We start from the raw sequence: 16,402 nt of genomic DNA on the forward strand, positions 1-16,402 counted from the left end.
GACCAAAGGCTCGTATTTCTGTGTGTTATGTTATAATTAAGTCTATGATTTGATAGAGCAGTCTCACTGACCGGTGGGGAGCAGCAGGCTCGTAAGCCTTTCATTCAAACAGCACTTTCGTGCGTTTTGCCAGCAGCTCTTCGCAATGCTTCAAGCATTGAGCTGTTTATGACTTCAAGCCTATCAACTCCCGAGATTAGGCTGGTGTAACCGATGTGAAATGGCTAGCTAGTTAGCGGGGTGCGCGCTAATAGCGTTTCAAATCGGTGACGTCACTCGCTCTGAGACTTGGGAGTAGTTGTTCCCCTTGCTCTGCAAGGGCCGCGGCTCTTGTGGAGCGATGGGTAACGATGCTTCGAGGGTGGCTGTTGTCGATGTGTTCCTGGTTCGAGCCCAGGTAGGGGCGGAAGCTATACTGTTACACTGGCAATACTTAAAGTGCCTATAAGAACATCCAATAATCAAAGGTATATGAAATACAAATGGTATAGAGCGAAATAGTCCTATAATTCCTATAATAACTACAACCTAAAACTTCTTACTTGGGAATATTGAAGACTCATGTTAAAAGGAACCACCAGCTTTCATATGTTCTCATGTTCTGAGCAAGGACCTTAAACGTTAGCTTTTTTACATGGCACATATTGCACTTTTACTTTCTTCTCCAACACTTTGTTTTTGCATTATTTAAACCAAATTGAACATATTTCATTATTTGAGGGTAAATTAATTTTATTGATGTATTATATTAAGTTAAAATAAGTGTTCATTCTGTATTGTTGTAATTGTCATTACAATTTATTTATTTTTATTATTTTTTAAATCAACAAAAAAATTAAAAAAATTTTTTTTTTAAATCGTCCGATGAATCGGTATCGGCTTTTTTTGGTCCTCCAATAATCGGTATCGGCGTTGAAAAATCATAATCGGTCGACCTCTACTATAAACCCCACGAGAAGCACAGGCAAACAGATGTAGGTAGTCACTACAGTAAAACCAGAGCCAGACAAAATGTATTGTAGTTAATGTATGATCATTTATGTACCAACACACATGTAGAGTTCTATAGTCCATTCAACTGGTATACAAGTCAAAATAAGAGCATTTCACTTAGCCTAACTGGAATTACTGCAAGAATTATAACTCATGAAACGCCCAGCTTCCTCCCACATAGTGTTTGGTGCTTAATGTGAAGTAGCTATATAGGCGAACACCCTTCCTACCTCCAGAGGAATCTCCATATCCAGAGTCCATCATCAAAATGTCCCTGCTACACTTATTTCAGTTGTGCAATTAAAAAACATTTGACATTCAGTGTCCCCACTTTGGCTAGTGGCGATTCATTGGGAGATGGGGCTGGCGTGTCCCCACAACGGCTAGTGGCGATTCATTGGGAGATGGGGCTGGCGCTCACTGAATGATCATCTCAGAAAAAGCTCCTTTTTAATCTAATTAGACAATCTCTGGCATCATCTGGGAGATCCAGTCTCTGCTCTGCTGACCAAAGTGAAGAATAAAGTACAGCAGTCGTCAGCCTGTTTTAAGGACGATTCCATTTGGACTTTTCTTAGAATCACCACAAGGAAAGGTGCCATGATCGAAGCGGGGAGAGGGATGCAGCAGAATTAGGAAGTCAAAAAACATCAGGAAAGATGACATGTAAAAGGCAGCTTGTATGGAAAGACCATTCAAATGTGCAATGATGAAAACGACCCAACCTATATTGTCTCAAGGTTAAAATAGGACAGTGAATCCCCTAGGGCAGTGGTTCTCAAACGTCTACTCTGCAAAATAAAATAACTTTTCAAAAATGTGTTATAGCCATGGACTAGCACACCTGATTCACCTAGTCAAGGACTTGATTAGTTGTCAAGTTGGAATCAGGTGTGCTCGCTCTGGAATAGATCAAATACATGGAACGGCTGGGGGTCCCAAAGGAGAGATTTTAGAATCCCTGCTCTAGAGGAATTTACCACTTTAGGGCAGGCGGGGGACGCATTTCCTACTCCCTCTCTCAAAGAGGTCACCAGCTGGGCAGTCGGTTTTATTCACGGTCTACATTAGTGTCTGGGTGTAACAATGAACTGAATGAGAGAAAAAGTAGTGAGCACGCTTCCCTTTTTCAAGTCAGATCAGGAACATAATACTCATAACTGCATCAGGCCAAAATCCCTGCGTATTCTAAGATGCCCAGAAAATAGTGCTTTAATGAGGGCGCGAATGTGGTACATTCACACAAGTGAAAAATGTAATTTCAGTAACTGGACAAATGAGAGCAACCCAACAAACCCACTACTTTCAGACTTGTTTTTGAGAAACTATTTGGTCACGTGTCAATTCTATTTGGAGCCATCTGCCATGGAAAAGGGACAGGATTTATTATTCTTTACACAACATAATTGCAGGGCTGGTTGCAATTCTGAGGTGACATAAAATCTCATTTGAGAGGGAAATATCTCTTTTGCTGGCCACAAGTTTGGGGTGAGGTTGAAACGTACACAGAGGTTTCCACCAAAATATTTCACGTGGTAGTGTTTTTTATAGTTGTGAGATGTGCGAAAACACAAAGTGAAACTTTTTACCATTGCCTAAGTAGAATTTGTGCTCAAATTTTAGTGTGGCCCATTTAGACAAGGAGTGTTGCAGTTCCTTATTGAAACTCTGGCAACTTGCATTCTGCCTGACAGGAACGGCATCTTTCCACAACTTAGACAAATTCAAGTGAATTTCGACTGTGGCCCAGATGACTTACCATGTTAACTTGCCTATTGCGGTGTGTGACTCGCTCAATGTGTCCCCCCCCCCTAAATGATCCTCTAAAAATGGTTGGCATATTTGAGTTGCCCTCAGCACCCAGCGAACACACATGTTCAACCCCAAAGTAATGGAGGCGGCCAGGCTCCATTTCCCTTGTCCTCACATCTCATGCTCTGAGCCTGTCCCCCTGCGAGCGGCTGCACCACCAAGATGAAGGAAGTGCCAACATTTGCTGAGCGGTGACAGTTTCAGGTTGCGGAACAGATCACATGTCACAACAGTGGAAAATCATTGTGATTGGATCACCGAGCTAACAGCTGGCATGGTATGGTTGAACAATGATAGGAGCCAGGTTAACCCTTTGTGCACAACACCAGCAAAACCCTTACTAAGTATGAGAAGACCAAAGAAATCTATTGGGGTTTCACTTAGAACCGTATACGAAGATGTTTGTCATAAAAAAGCCCAGCAGTTATTCCTTTCCAGGGAGCAGAAAATTAGATGTAACAGATCTCTATGGCTAAACAGTACAAATGTTATCTGTTGATGGACTTCCAAGCAATTCTCCCCAAACTAAGGAAACCCTCTTGGTCATGGTTGGCACTTTGAACCCCTCTACATGCCAACTTACTCGTTGTGAGTCAAGGACAGCCATTCCAGGGATCCCTCTGCTATGGTCTTGCTGGTGCAGATGGGGGTATTTTTAGCATCCTACAGGCTACCCCTCCCTGTCCCCATTCCCCACTCTGGCCCCTGCTGAAGTGGGTCAGGGCGTGTAAATGTGGAGGGTACAAAGCAGAGGCAGGCACCCAGCCTTACTCATGTCATGCAGCATGGCTCAGTGCTATCAGCGGGCCACTTCACACCAGAGACTGGGCACTTCTCTACTCTGTGTTCTACATGACCAGCCTGCCAATTCACGACACCATGCAGAGGTGTCCCCGCCCGGCGTCAACTCTACAACACACTTCCTCTTCCCAGTGCTCTTCTGCTCATTTAATCGAGATTTGTGATGGTCTCTTGGGGGACATTTAAAAATCGTCCTTTGCGTCGCCACTTTCCCTTCTGTACAAGCAAATGGAATAAATTGAGGTAGATTTATAGAGGCTATGGTTGTATTTAACTTGTATGTCCTTCATTTTCAAGAGCAAGCCATCTTTGAAGTTGAGAGCCTTTGCGCTCCTTTTTTTAACTGACTCTGCTGGGCAGCTCTACGGCCTGAGGTAGGGGGGTGGGGGGGGGGATATAACATATTTTACGATATCCTGGTATTGATGCATGGACCAGTTTGGGTTTTTACTTTACGTTCTATAAACGGGATTTAAATGTTTGATTTGGTAAATGTGATATGCCGTGTGTAATGTCCATTTTGATAGTTTCTCCGCTACTTGAGTCATCTCTCTCCGGCACCACTTTCCACACAGACATAGCACCACCCCGTCACTCAAGGAGCGCATTTGTTGTTGCTTGACCAGAGACACTAGCAACATATAATTACACTTAGTTTGTGTGTCTTACATTTGCAAACGGCTAGTTTGTCTTTTCTTAGCAAGTTGGGCCTAAATCATGTTAGCTGGCTAGCTAATAAATGTACTGGGTCAAAGCAAACGTAACAAGCTTTACAGCCTGATAATACAAGTGATGGTGTAGACCTAAATCCTCATGTTGTTTGTGCAACAGTATCTTCTAAATCAAAGAGGTATACGTGAAGCATGAATGTTAGCTACGTGAAGAAGCTAAGAGAAATCATTCAATGTAGCCAAAGAATACAGGGTCCCCTAGGAAACACTTATCAACACTTGGTTCCAACCTTATTTAAATAACTCCTACCTGGCATTTTCATACTAAACACTGTATTCAAAGTGCCCACTATTATATTCTAACTATAGAATTATATTTCCATGATTCCAACAGTTCACCGAAGTGTTTTACTCTAAATAGCAAGTGAAATCGCAACTGTAACATATGGTTAAAAATAAGGCCTAAATGTTTTGCCCATGTCGTGCAGCCCTACGTGGCAGTGTAGAAATTATCTCAAATGGGTGCAAGAAATGCAACAAAAATATTTTTGTTGAATTGAACTGTATAAAATAATCAGAATGGAGAAAGAGCTATTGAAATATCTTAGAAAGTTTGTTTCCACCATAGGGTCACGCACTACTCATAAAGCAAATTCAGAACTTGTATAATTCTAAAACATTAAATACCGTCAAAAATGTGAGGGGAAAAAAAACATATTTTGCCATATCGCCCAGCCCTAGACTAAGGTCATGCTGCCTTGACATGTACTACCATTGTGTGACCTGCTGCCCCCACTATTTCTGATTCATCATGGGGTTTCCTCCTACTTAGGTAAAATGTTGTGCTCCTTGAATGGGTTTAAACAAATATGCTGGGTGGTCAATTGAGATTGTAGCCTACAGATTAAAAATGCATTGACCAGGCTAATTTCAAACAAAATAAGATTGTATGCATGTGTCTCTCGGCTATCCAACATGACTGTTTTCTTATATGCAGACTGACACAGGGCTACTAACTATGACAGAAATACATAGGGTACCAGTCAAGTTTGGACACACCTACTCATTTCAGGTTTTTTAATTTTACTATTTTCTACATTGTAGAATAATAGTGAAGACATCAAAACTATGAACACATATGGAATCAAGTAGTATCCAAAAAAGTATTAAACAAATGACAATTTTATATTTAAGATTCTTCAAAGTAGCCACCCTTCACCTTGCACACTCTTGCAACCTTTTAACTAGCTTCTTGAGGTAGTCACCTGGAATGCATTTCAATTAACAGGTGTGCGTTGTTAAAAGTTCATTTGTGGAATTTCTTTCCTTCTTAATGCATTTGAGCCAATCAGTTGTGTTGTGACAAGGTAGGGGTGGTATACAGAAGATAGCCCTATTTGGTAAAAGACCATGTCCATATGTGAAGAACAGCTCAAATAAGCAAAGGGAAACGACAGTCCATCATTACTTTAAGACATGAAGGTCAGTCAATCCGGAAAATTTCAAGAACTTTGAAAGTGCAGTCGCAAAAACCATCAAGCGCTATGATGAAACAGGCTCTCGTGAGGACCGCCACAGGAAAAGAAGACCCAGAGTTACCTCTGCTGAACAGGATAAGTTCATTAGAGTTACCAGCCTCAGAAATTGCAGCCCAAATAAGTGTTTCATAGAGTTCAAGAAAGACTTCCAACATCAACTTTTCAGAGGAGACTGTGTGAATCAGGCCTTCATTTAATTGTATTATTATTTATTTTTAAAATTAACCTATTTAACTAGGCAAGTCAGTTAAGAACAAATTCTTATTTACAATGACGGCCTACCCCGGCCAAACCCAGACGACACTGGGCAAATTGTGGGCCGCCCTGTGGAACTCCCACTCACAGCCGGATGTGATACAGCCTAGATTCGAACCAGGGACTGTAATGATGCCTCTTGCACTGAGATGCAATGCCTTAGACCGCTGCGCCACTCGGGAGCGGTCTAAGGCACTGGTCGGATTGCTGCAAGAAACCACTACTAAAAACACGACACTTGCTTGGGCCAAGAAACACGAGCAATGGACATTAGACTGACGGAAATTGTAAATGTCTTTGTGAGACGCAGAGTAGGTGATCTCTGCACGTGTGGTTCCCACCGTGAAGCATAGAGGAGGTGTGATGGCGCTTTGCTGGTAACACTGTCAGTGATTTATTTAGAATTCAAAGTAGGGCTGGGCGATATCAGGATATAAGATTTTGGCCATATAGGTAATTTCCTATCCTGATAATGACACATCACGATATAGCACATTTTCTGTAAATTCAATGAATAAATAGTGTATATAAAATGACCACATGTAAAGGCCTATTTTTTTATCACTTTTTTTATTTTATTTTTATTATTTGCAACCTTGGGTTGAGTGTTTGCACTCACTCATGAAACCCCTGTTTCTCGACCGTGTAAATTGGGGTCATGTCTTTGTAGATGTAAGTTGTAACGGCAGCTGTTACCTCCTTCCATCTTCGTGATTCTTTGCCATATGGTGTGCCATGGACAAAGGCCTCTTGCAACGTCTGAGTCAGGGGTTTGTTTTGAGCACCCGACTGTACTTTTTGGGGTCTTATCCGTAGACTCCATCCGTACGGTTTCACTCTTACCACCTTCTTGCGTAGGTGGTAAGAGAGGTTAGTGGTGTTTGAGCCTGTTGTCGGGACCGGCCTGCGGCATATTTTGCAGGGGACGGTTTGGTTCTGGTTCGTGTCAAACATTTCATACCCAAACCATGACAATGCGACCAAAGTAGCCCCTCTTTTAGGTACGATCTCTGTGCCACGTTCACTCTCCTCCATGTTTGTTTGTGTTGCAAATTTCCTTCCACACGTGTCCAATTGATAATAGGAAACGATAGACGTTTTCAAAGCACACAAAACCAGCATGGCTACCACAGCATTCTGCAGCGATACGCCATCCCATCTGGTTTGCGCTTTGTGGGACAATCATTTGTTTTTCAACAGGACAATGACCCAACACACCTCCAGGCTGTGTAAGGGCTATTTGACCAGATGACCTGGCCTCCACAATCACCCAACCTCCACCCAGTTGAGATGGTTCGGGATGAGTTGGACCGCAGAGTGAAGGAAAAGCAGCCAACAAGCGCTCAGCATATGTGGGAACTCCTTCAAGACTGTTGGAAAATCATTCCTCATGAAGCTGGTTGAGAGAATGGCAAGAGTGTGCAAAGGGTGGCTACTTTGAAGAAATATATATTTAATATATTTTCATTTGTTTAACACTTTTTTTGGTTACTACATGATTCCATGTGTTATTTCATAGTGAAGACATCAAAACTATTATTCTACAATGTAAAAAATAGTAAAACCCTAAATTAAGAAAACGCTGTTTATCTTTAATATCGCCCTATGGCAATTTGATTAAAAAGAGAACACCTGAGAATGCCGATAGAGAAGGAAATATGAGCTTATGTGTCTGTTTAGATTCGAGCCTAATTGAGCTAGCATGAGTCAGACTCAACTTGCCTTTAAACCACAGTGTGGAATATCCTTGCACTTACAATATTGAGGAGATACGCATCACACCAGAGTGAGTAAAAAGCAGCATTATACAATGTAGGCCTACTTAATAGTACAGCAGACTATATTGAGCTGCCCATGATAGCCTACATAGATTAATGTGACAACGGCTCCATTGCCTTTTACATAACCAATTGTGCCTTTTGCAGTAGGAGTCTCCGTCAGTAAGTTTCTATAGTAGGTCTTACAATAGTAGGTCTTACAATAGTAAGACAAAAGGAGGATTATAGTGGTAATTTCTTAGATTTGATGCAGCATGTTAGATTTCCTGACAATTATAGACAATGTTCAACATGAGTGGAAAATACGGTTTAGCAGTTAGCCAGTTGAGTGAGCACGCATCAGGCAACCCCGCCAGGGTCCATGTCCACGATGAGTCTGGGATGCAGTGTCGACAGGGCGAAATCATTACCTGGAATAGACAGCACGTTGTCCGAACTTTGTTTAACAGGATAATTATGTCACATCATAGTACCTACCTAATCCTAATAGTACCTATTCGCTAATAAATAAGCATTTTACACGTGTTATACTTTGACACCTGTCTATTCTAAATGCCATCAATATTAACTACAAAGTCTACTGCTGCTCAATAATCCTAATTTACAAAGAAATGTGTTACGACGAGAAGACTGAAATCCTATAGCTATCGTACTGAGGTAGTGTCGGCCTACCGATTTAATTAGGTTAAAACCTCTGACTGAACCACAACCTCTCAAAGGCCTACTTTCCAAAACAACATAAGACCAGAGACACCAGAGACGTACTTAAAATCCTATTCAGTTCTAGTAGACTAATAATTAGTCAGCCGATCGTGAAACTCCTCATGAAACATTGGCATAGAAATCCTATGCAATACACAGAACATACACCCGTTTTAATAATTGAACAGGGACCAAAGCTGACCAATACCATGCAAGTGAGAAGGTTTATATTAATGTATGCTCAGTTTTAGTCTGCTGCACTGCTTCATTCTTGAGTGATAGACAGTTTTGGTTAAAACTACAGCCTCAGACACAGTCAAAGGTTGTTTTTTTTATGGCCAAAATGTGTGGATCTATAACAGGCAAATGTCTAGAAGATAGAAATCTCACTCCTATTGAATGCATTCAGAATGCAACGAAATCTTGATCAAATTGACAGCAGTCAGCAGAGAGAACAATGATATTTCACATATCTGAACACCCTGACACCAAAAAAGCTTAAAATCATATCCTACACTGATATGGGTTAAAAACGTTATTTTATACAACTTGTCCAATGATCACCATACCTCTCTTACATGACTACAGCATTGTAAATTCTTCAAATATTATACCATGTGTATTGTGGATGCATATTAATGCACATTACTAGACTTCAATACAAGCGTTGCACAGATCAATGGAATCCCCAATGTTTGCAATTTGATGACACAGATTCACAAACGATAAGTGATCGTAATCCACATGGTCAACCAGCAGCGTTCAGTCGAAGCTCAGCATTCAGCAGAGACTAGAATGCATTGCTGGCAAAGTGCAGCACGCCGGGTGCCATTTAATAGGATAAGGACTGATCCCTTCTGTTAGACACTAAAACGTGATAGCTCGTTGCCTATCACACTGGGACCAGTACATAAGCTCTGCAATAGAAAAAGATGTAGAAAATTGCATTTGCACTATCTGTAGTCAAGGTCAAATGATTGGTTACGTTGCCTTGTCATAACGTGAACAAATAATCACGTTCGAGGTTGGTAGCTAATGGTGGCACACAGCGAAAAGAAAGCATGACAGGATAATGGATCTGTCGTAGCTAGTTAGATGGATCAGCTATGGACACTGCTACAACTAAATAGATATAACGGCGGTAATGTAACTTGTTAACGTTAGCTGTACTAAGTTGAAATGTCGGCCTCTCAGCTGGCATCCAGAGTGCATATCAGTATGACAGGTTTCAAAGACGGAGTTCAGACAGAAGTGCTAGTGGCTAATTTAACGATGTGTTGCGGCGTAGCTACCGTTGCAAAACATGTAACGTTAAAGGTAGGTTGGCCAATGTTAGCAGCTGGTTCACTAACGCTTCACCTAGCTAGCTACAGTATATCCTTCGTTTAACTGGATAGCGTTAGCTGTCAGTCAGGACTGTTACCTAGCTAGCAAGTTAGCTATGTCACAAGTCAACCACTGGTTACTACTCTCTAGCTAGCTAACGTTAGTTAGCTAACCAACTGGGCACCTGACTTTAGAACCGACCGGTGCAGTGAAATAACACCATGGAATAATGGAATAATTTCAAGTGGAGTATCCGTCGTAGTCAAGGCTTAACGTTAGGTAGCTAACCGGCAAAATGTAAGGCAACTAACGTTCATTTTCAATTGAGAAATTGTAACTTATGTATAAAATGTAACAGTACCATAAAGCAACGGACGTAGTAGTCCTTTTGCGGCAAGAAAGCTAACCAAAGTTACGCTAACCTAACGGTTACAGGTTATAGACTCATTATGGAGTGAGCACGCTGCATGTGTCAAGTCAACTATTAGCCAACTAACGTTACGTTAATAACAAGTTTAGGCTGAATAAAAATAACCCAGCAATTAAGATTCCGAATTAATTAAATATGAGTCCGAGTCGAGCAGCATGGCTGGACTCAAATAACGTTCACATATTTCAAGTCGTTTTCACCACGACTTTTGCTTCTTCTTCACTCCTTAGTACAGTAGAGCTTAGGCGTCAACCTCCACCTCCTGTCCACGAGCTCCTCCAAAGCTAGTGTGTGCAGTCGAACCCATTTCAAAATAACGTTACACCGCTAACGTTATTTAGCTACACAACTTTTCAAACACCAAGTCACCCGCGAGTTAGTATTTTCGCACATTACAATACGTTGGAAATTCCATTAACTTGTCAATAAGATCCTGTTCTGGAAAACGTTAGGTAGGTTAATGTACGAAGCAAATTGTGGTGTAAAGAACAAGAAGCTCAATGTCAGTTGTTCCATCTTCTTACCCAAATAGAAGCTAGCTTGCAAGCTAGACATGAACTCACGAGCAGCTGCACTGAGCTAGCTAACGTTTACCGTTAAGCTAAAACTGTAGTAAGGAGATAAAAACAAACCGGTTCGCTATTGCTTACCAGAATCAACGCTTGGCTTGTGTCCATGTTGTTACTTATGGAAATATATATTTGTGTGCAAAAAAAAAATCTAACAAAGTACTTACTCCGTTTTCCGAATATTACCTCTGAGACCTTCCTCTCTTTCCCTCTCCTCAGTATCTCACTACAGACTGCCCCTCTTTCCCGATCTGTAGTAAAAATCCCGCCCACTACACTGTCACAACATCGCAAGGGACATGTGATTCACGTCAGGGGGATGGGCAATAACTCCAATGTAGATCCCCATTGGCTTAACCAACATATCAGTCGCCCGTGGAAACGGTTACGTCATCAATTCCGTTCACGGATGGAGATCCTCTCGCACCCACTCTTTGCCCGGTCTTACTTTATAAAAATCTGATGCATGCAAAGATCCGTTCTTACATCGTATGATTTAACCAGCATTAAATGAGCACTGACATCTGTTTATTTGTGTGTGCATCTCCCTGGCCCTGTCGGTTGTGTAGCTCCACCCACCTTCCCGGCGGCTAATCAAACCTGACGTCATTCTTTCCATGACGTCGCGATTTTTCTATGTATTCAATGCTTTAGTGTTTGATTCTTCAGCACAAAAGGGTGAAGGAGCGACACATTCGTTTGAAATGGGCTACAGAATCTGCCTATTATATTGCAGTAAAAAAATATATATATATAGCACAAATCAAGTCTGAATCACAAGTACTGACTATCTGAATAGCCTACTGACACACACACACACAGCATGTATTGCATTGTACACCAAAAGCTGTTCTGAAATAGTGACACCTTGTTCTCTTCCAACACTGCAGGACTTACTCATATTATACATAAGGCTAAAATTTCAAAGTACAGAGTACATAACATCTTGCACTAAACTTCAGCATATTACATTTTCCCACCCTGGCTCCCCAGGCTTAAGTGTCATTAATCTGAGTTTAACAATGAAGCTCTACATTACCTCTGAGTCAATCCATTGATAGTTGTTAACTTCAGAAAGTGGGGTTGTTCCTGGAATGAGGGTGTGATATCAGGTTGTAAACTGGTTGATGTCACATTTCCAGAGGCACACAGGAGATGCCATGAGAGGTGCAAGAGAGCTGTGTGTGTGAGCCTCGGTGGACAAGGTTGCCCTTGAATGTGTGTGTACAGTACATGCACTTCTGTGTGTGTGTGGGAGTGTGTAGGTGCACGAGTGTGTGTGTGTATGTGTGTGTGTGTGCAAGTGTGTGCGCTTGTCATTGTGGGCATGCGTGTGTTTCGGAGTGTGTGTGTGTGTCTGCGTGTGACGTCTGGCTACCATTGATCTGTGTATTCTCTGAACCCATTATCTGACCCATATTGATCTGAGCATACATAATGCTGCATAATCTCTGCCAGACTGGCTCTATGATTATTACGTCAAAGCAATGCATGCAGACCTTCAACTGTGTAAAGAATGCACATATTATTTGACCGGGATCCATAGCCATATATTAGCTACTCTTCACTTAACGGGTCCAATTTTTTAACACAAAAAACATTGCTGCACTTCTTCAATTTACCACTCTGGATTTATAAACAGGAGAAATTAGTTTTTTAAACGTTGTGTAATTTGGACCTAAATGTGGTAATGTTCAATCGGTAGCTCTGAATCACAAACCAGTGTTTGGGAGGAACAGAACAGAGAGAGGGGAAGGAAATGAACACAACATAAATATCTCCAGTCCTCCATTTTCAGTGTCCCTCTCAGCCGTCTCTGGGACTGGGTGTCAATGACCACTGTTGACTTGAAGTTCAAACCAGAAGCATTTCACCACAGGAGTTATGCAGCTGATATCTTTTCAAAAGTAATATGTAGGCCTCATGAGCCACATGAGGCAAGCAAACAAGTTTCCTTGCAGACCTTCCAAATCTTGCGGAGCTGTGGGAAAACGCGTATCCTATTTTTATGTGTGCCAGTTTCCAGTTCTCTCTCCCCCTCTCTCATACACACACAGTTCAGCTTTAGAGGCTCTCATTTCGGGCCTCTCCGATTGGAGGCTTGTAGCGTTGTGCCCGGCCCTCGAGCAGATGTCCCTCTAACACGGAGAGCAGAGCAATTTTGCTTGGTTACGTCCAAAATAGCACCCTATTCCCTATATAGTGCACTACTTTTGTCCAGGGCCCATAAGGATCTAGTCAAAAGCAGTGCACTATGTATGGAATAGGGTGCCATTTGGGACAGAGACCTTCCCTTTCCACCGCAGGGCCTAGCTGTTTCACGCTATGGGTGATGATGTCGCTGGCTGCCATGGAAAAAAGAGATCCACACTTCAAATTTGATGAGGTTGAGTGCACACACACACACACACACACACACACACAGATACTGCAGAGACAAAATTAAGCATGCCCACACACACATGCTTGCCCGCCCGCCCGCCCTCACACACACACACACACACACACACACACAGGTGTTTTGGGACTATGAGAAAGTCATTAGGAATAGTTCATTAAAAGTTGGGTGGGTAAATCAAATAAGAGCATGATTTATTGCAGTGGAGGATGCCATCCATTCTCTGAGCGTCTTTCCGTAACATGATTTGTTCTCCCATTACTAGCAAGCTAAACAATGTTTGTAGTCGCTATTGTTTATCTAAGTATGACAGCCAATGAATTTGAATTATGCTCTGTGCTAACATTCGGCATGTTTGCTCAGTTGAGCTCACTTTAACAGCGGTTAAATCCATTTAAAGACTTTGGGAATGGTCTTAATGTGCAGAAATGAACAAAACCCATTTCGCAACAGGCAGTGAAGCTCATTAACTGTTTCAAGCAGGGCTTTCTGAGACAATCCAGATTGTCTGGTCATTATAGCAATGGATAAAGACAACAAATGATTTACTTTATGAAGGGACACTTTCAGCCCGTGTATGCTTTGGGCACTTTAAAATACCTTGGCTGAATTTCCTTACAATACAACATATATTACTAAATCAACTATTTAATCATTGTTGAAATAAAAATAATAAAACCTTAAACCAGGGTTGATATTTTCAAAGGGGTTTTGGGACTTCAAGTCATAGAAATACAATTACCCATCTAACCATCACAGAACATTGACTTGAATTATAAGGTGTCTGGTTAGACTGTAAACTCTCCTTCCAGACTCACATTAAGCATCTCCAATCCAAAATTACATCTAGAATCGGCTTCTTATTTCACAACAAAGCCTCCTTCACTCATGCCCGCCAAACATACCCTCGTAAAACTGACTATCCTACCGATCCTTGTCTTCGGCGATGTCATTTACAAAATAGCCCCCAACACTCTACTCAGAAAACTGGATGTAGTCTATCACAGTGCCATCCGTTTTATCACCAAAGCCCCATATATCCTACCCACCACTGCGACCTGTACACTACATATCCGTTGCCAAACCCACTGGCTCCAGGTCATCTATAAGTTTCTGCTAGGTAAGGCCCCGCCTTATCTCAGCTCACTGGTCACCATAGCAACACCCACCCAGCAGGACACGCTCCAGCAGGTATATTGCGCTGGTCATCCCCAAAGCCAACACTTCCTTTAGCCTTTCCTTCCAGTTCTCTGCTGCCAATGACTGGAACGAATTGCAAAAATCTCTGAAGCTGGAGTCTTATATCTCCCTCTCAAACTTTAAGCATCAGCTGTCTGAGCAGCTTACCGATCACTGTACCTGTACACAGCCAATCTGTAAATAGCACACCCGACTACCTCATCCCCATATTATTACTTACCCTCTTGCTCTTTGCACCCCAGTATCTCCACTTGCACATCATCATCTGCACATCTATCACTCCAGTATTAATGCTAAATTGTAATTATTTACGCCTCTAGGGCCTATTTATTGCCTACCTCCCTACTCTTCTACATTTGCACACACTGTACATAGATTTTTCTATTTTTCTTTTGTGTTATTGACGGTACGTTTGTTTATGTGTAACTCTGTGTTGTTGTTTTTGTCGCACTGCTTTGCTTTATCTTGGCCAGGTCGCAGTTGTAAATGAGAACTTATTCTCAACTGGCCTACCTGGTTAAATAAAGGTGAAATAAATAAAATATATATATTAAAAAAATAAGAATGTCCATTCTAGTGATTCTATCCTTGTGGTTTATCTTGGGGAAACCAAACGTTTCCCAAAAGCTGAAGGCTGTATCAACCCGGTTTGGTTGATTCAGTCCCTCTGTGGAAATAGTTCTTACGTTTTTCTGCCTTGCATGACACTTTAAATGTCAAGTGTCATTATAAACTACTGTGCATGTTAATGTGTTCACACCCTGTGGCTAAAGATAGTGACAAACCACACCAATCTATAAAAAGAGGAAATTCTTATAAGATACATTTCCGCATTGTATAAAGTTTGACATAATCAAATGATCTAGCAGTGAGAGAATAATCCCCAAAAGACCAAAAGATATGAGAGTCATCTACTCTAAGGTTGATATTTCAGAGAAGCCAAGCAGATATACCCAAGATGGCCGCCGTCTAGGGTTTATCCTAACATAGACCAGTAATTATGGGGCTCCACAGACAGACATTGGAGTGAGAAAGCAGATGAATAGCCTAATTATGGGTTAAAAAGAACAACGTGTAGCAGGTGGCATTGTGCGTTTTTGGTTCCAGGCACATGAACTTGGTAGCAGAACTCTTAGTGTCTTATCACATTTTGTGATACTACTGGGGGTTGATAAGGGGAAAGGGGATACCTAGTCAGTTGCACAACTGAATGCATTCAACCAAAATGTGTCTTCCGCATTTAACTTCTTTGGGGTAGGGGGCAGTATTTTCACGTCCGGATGAAAAGCGTGCCCAGAGTAAACGGCCTGCTACTCAGCCATAAAAGCTAGAATATGCATATTATTAGTTTTGGATTTGGATAGAAAACACTCTGAAGTTTCTAAAACTGTTTGAATGATGTCTGTGAGTATAGCAGAACTCATATGGCAGGCAAAAACCTGAGAAAAAATCCAACCAGGAAGTGGGAAATCTGAGGTTGGTCGATTTTCAACTCAGCTCCTATTGAAGATACAGTGGGATATTGGTAATGTTGCACTTCCTAAGGCTTCCACTAGATGTCAACAGTCTTTAGAACCTTGTCTGATGCTTCTACTGTGAAGTGGGGCCGAATGAGAGGGGGTTGAGTAAGGTCTGCCATGAGCTGAACATGCGCTGACCATGCGCGTTCATGTGAGAGCGAGCTCTGTTCCATCGCACTTCTGAAGACAAAGGAATTCTCCGGTTGGAACATTATTGAAGAATTATGTTAAAAACATCCTAAAGATTGATTCAATACTTCGTTTGTCATGTTTTTACTGACTGTAATATAACTTTTTTAACTTTTCGTCCGTACTTTCAGCTGGACTTGCCCGCGCGTCGTGAGTTTGGAAAGTGTACTGAACACTAGAACAACAAGGAGGAATTTGGACATAAATGATGGACATTATC

At 41.7% G+C, this 16,402-nt stretch overlaps 1 protein-coding gene across 7 annotated transcripts in view; it reads right to left on the reverse strand.

Annotated features, from left to right (window-relative positions):
* atp2b1a (ATPase plasma membrane Ca2+ transporting 1a) overlaps window positions 1–11,385 on the reverse strand; it is a 60,845-nt gene extending 49,460 nt beyond the window's left edge. For 6 of the 7 annotated variants that reach the window (XM_071332168.1, XM_071332165.1, XM_071332166.1 and 3 more), the window contains exon 1: window positions 11,043–11,385. The gene's annotated coding sequence lies outside the window, so the exon portion shown is untranslated. Of the gene's footprint in view, window positions 1–10,956 lie in introns of all 7 variants that reach the window. The other variant, XM_071332164.1, reaches the window with a different exon arrangement.
* Window positions 11,386–16,402: the final 5,017 nt, after the last annotated feature.

The sequence above is a fragment of the Salvelinus alpinus genome, chromosome 11 (genome assembly GCF_045679555.1).
Source record: "Salvelinus alpinus chromosome 11, SLU_Salpinus.1, whole genome shotgun sequence".
Lineage (NCBI taxonomy): Eukaryota > Metazoa > Chordata > Actinopteri > Salmoniformes > Salmonidae > Salvelinus > Salvelinus alpinus.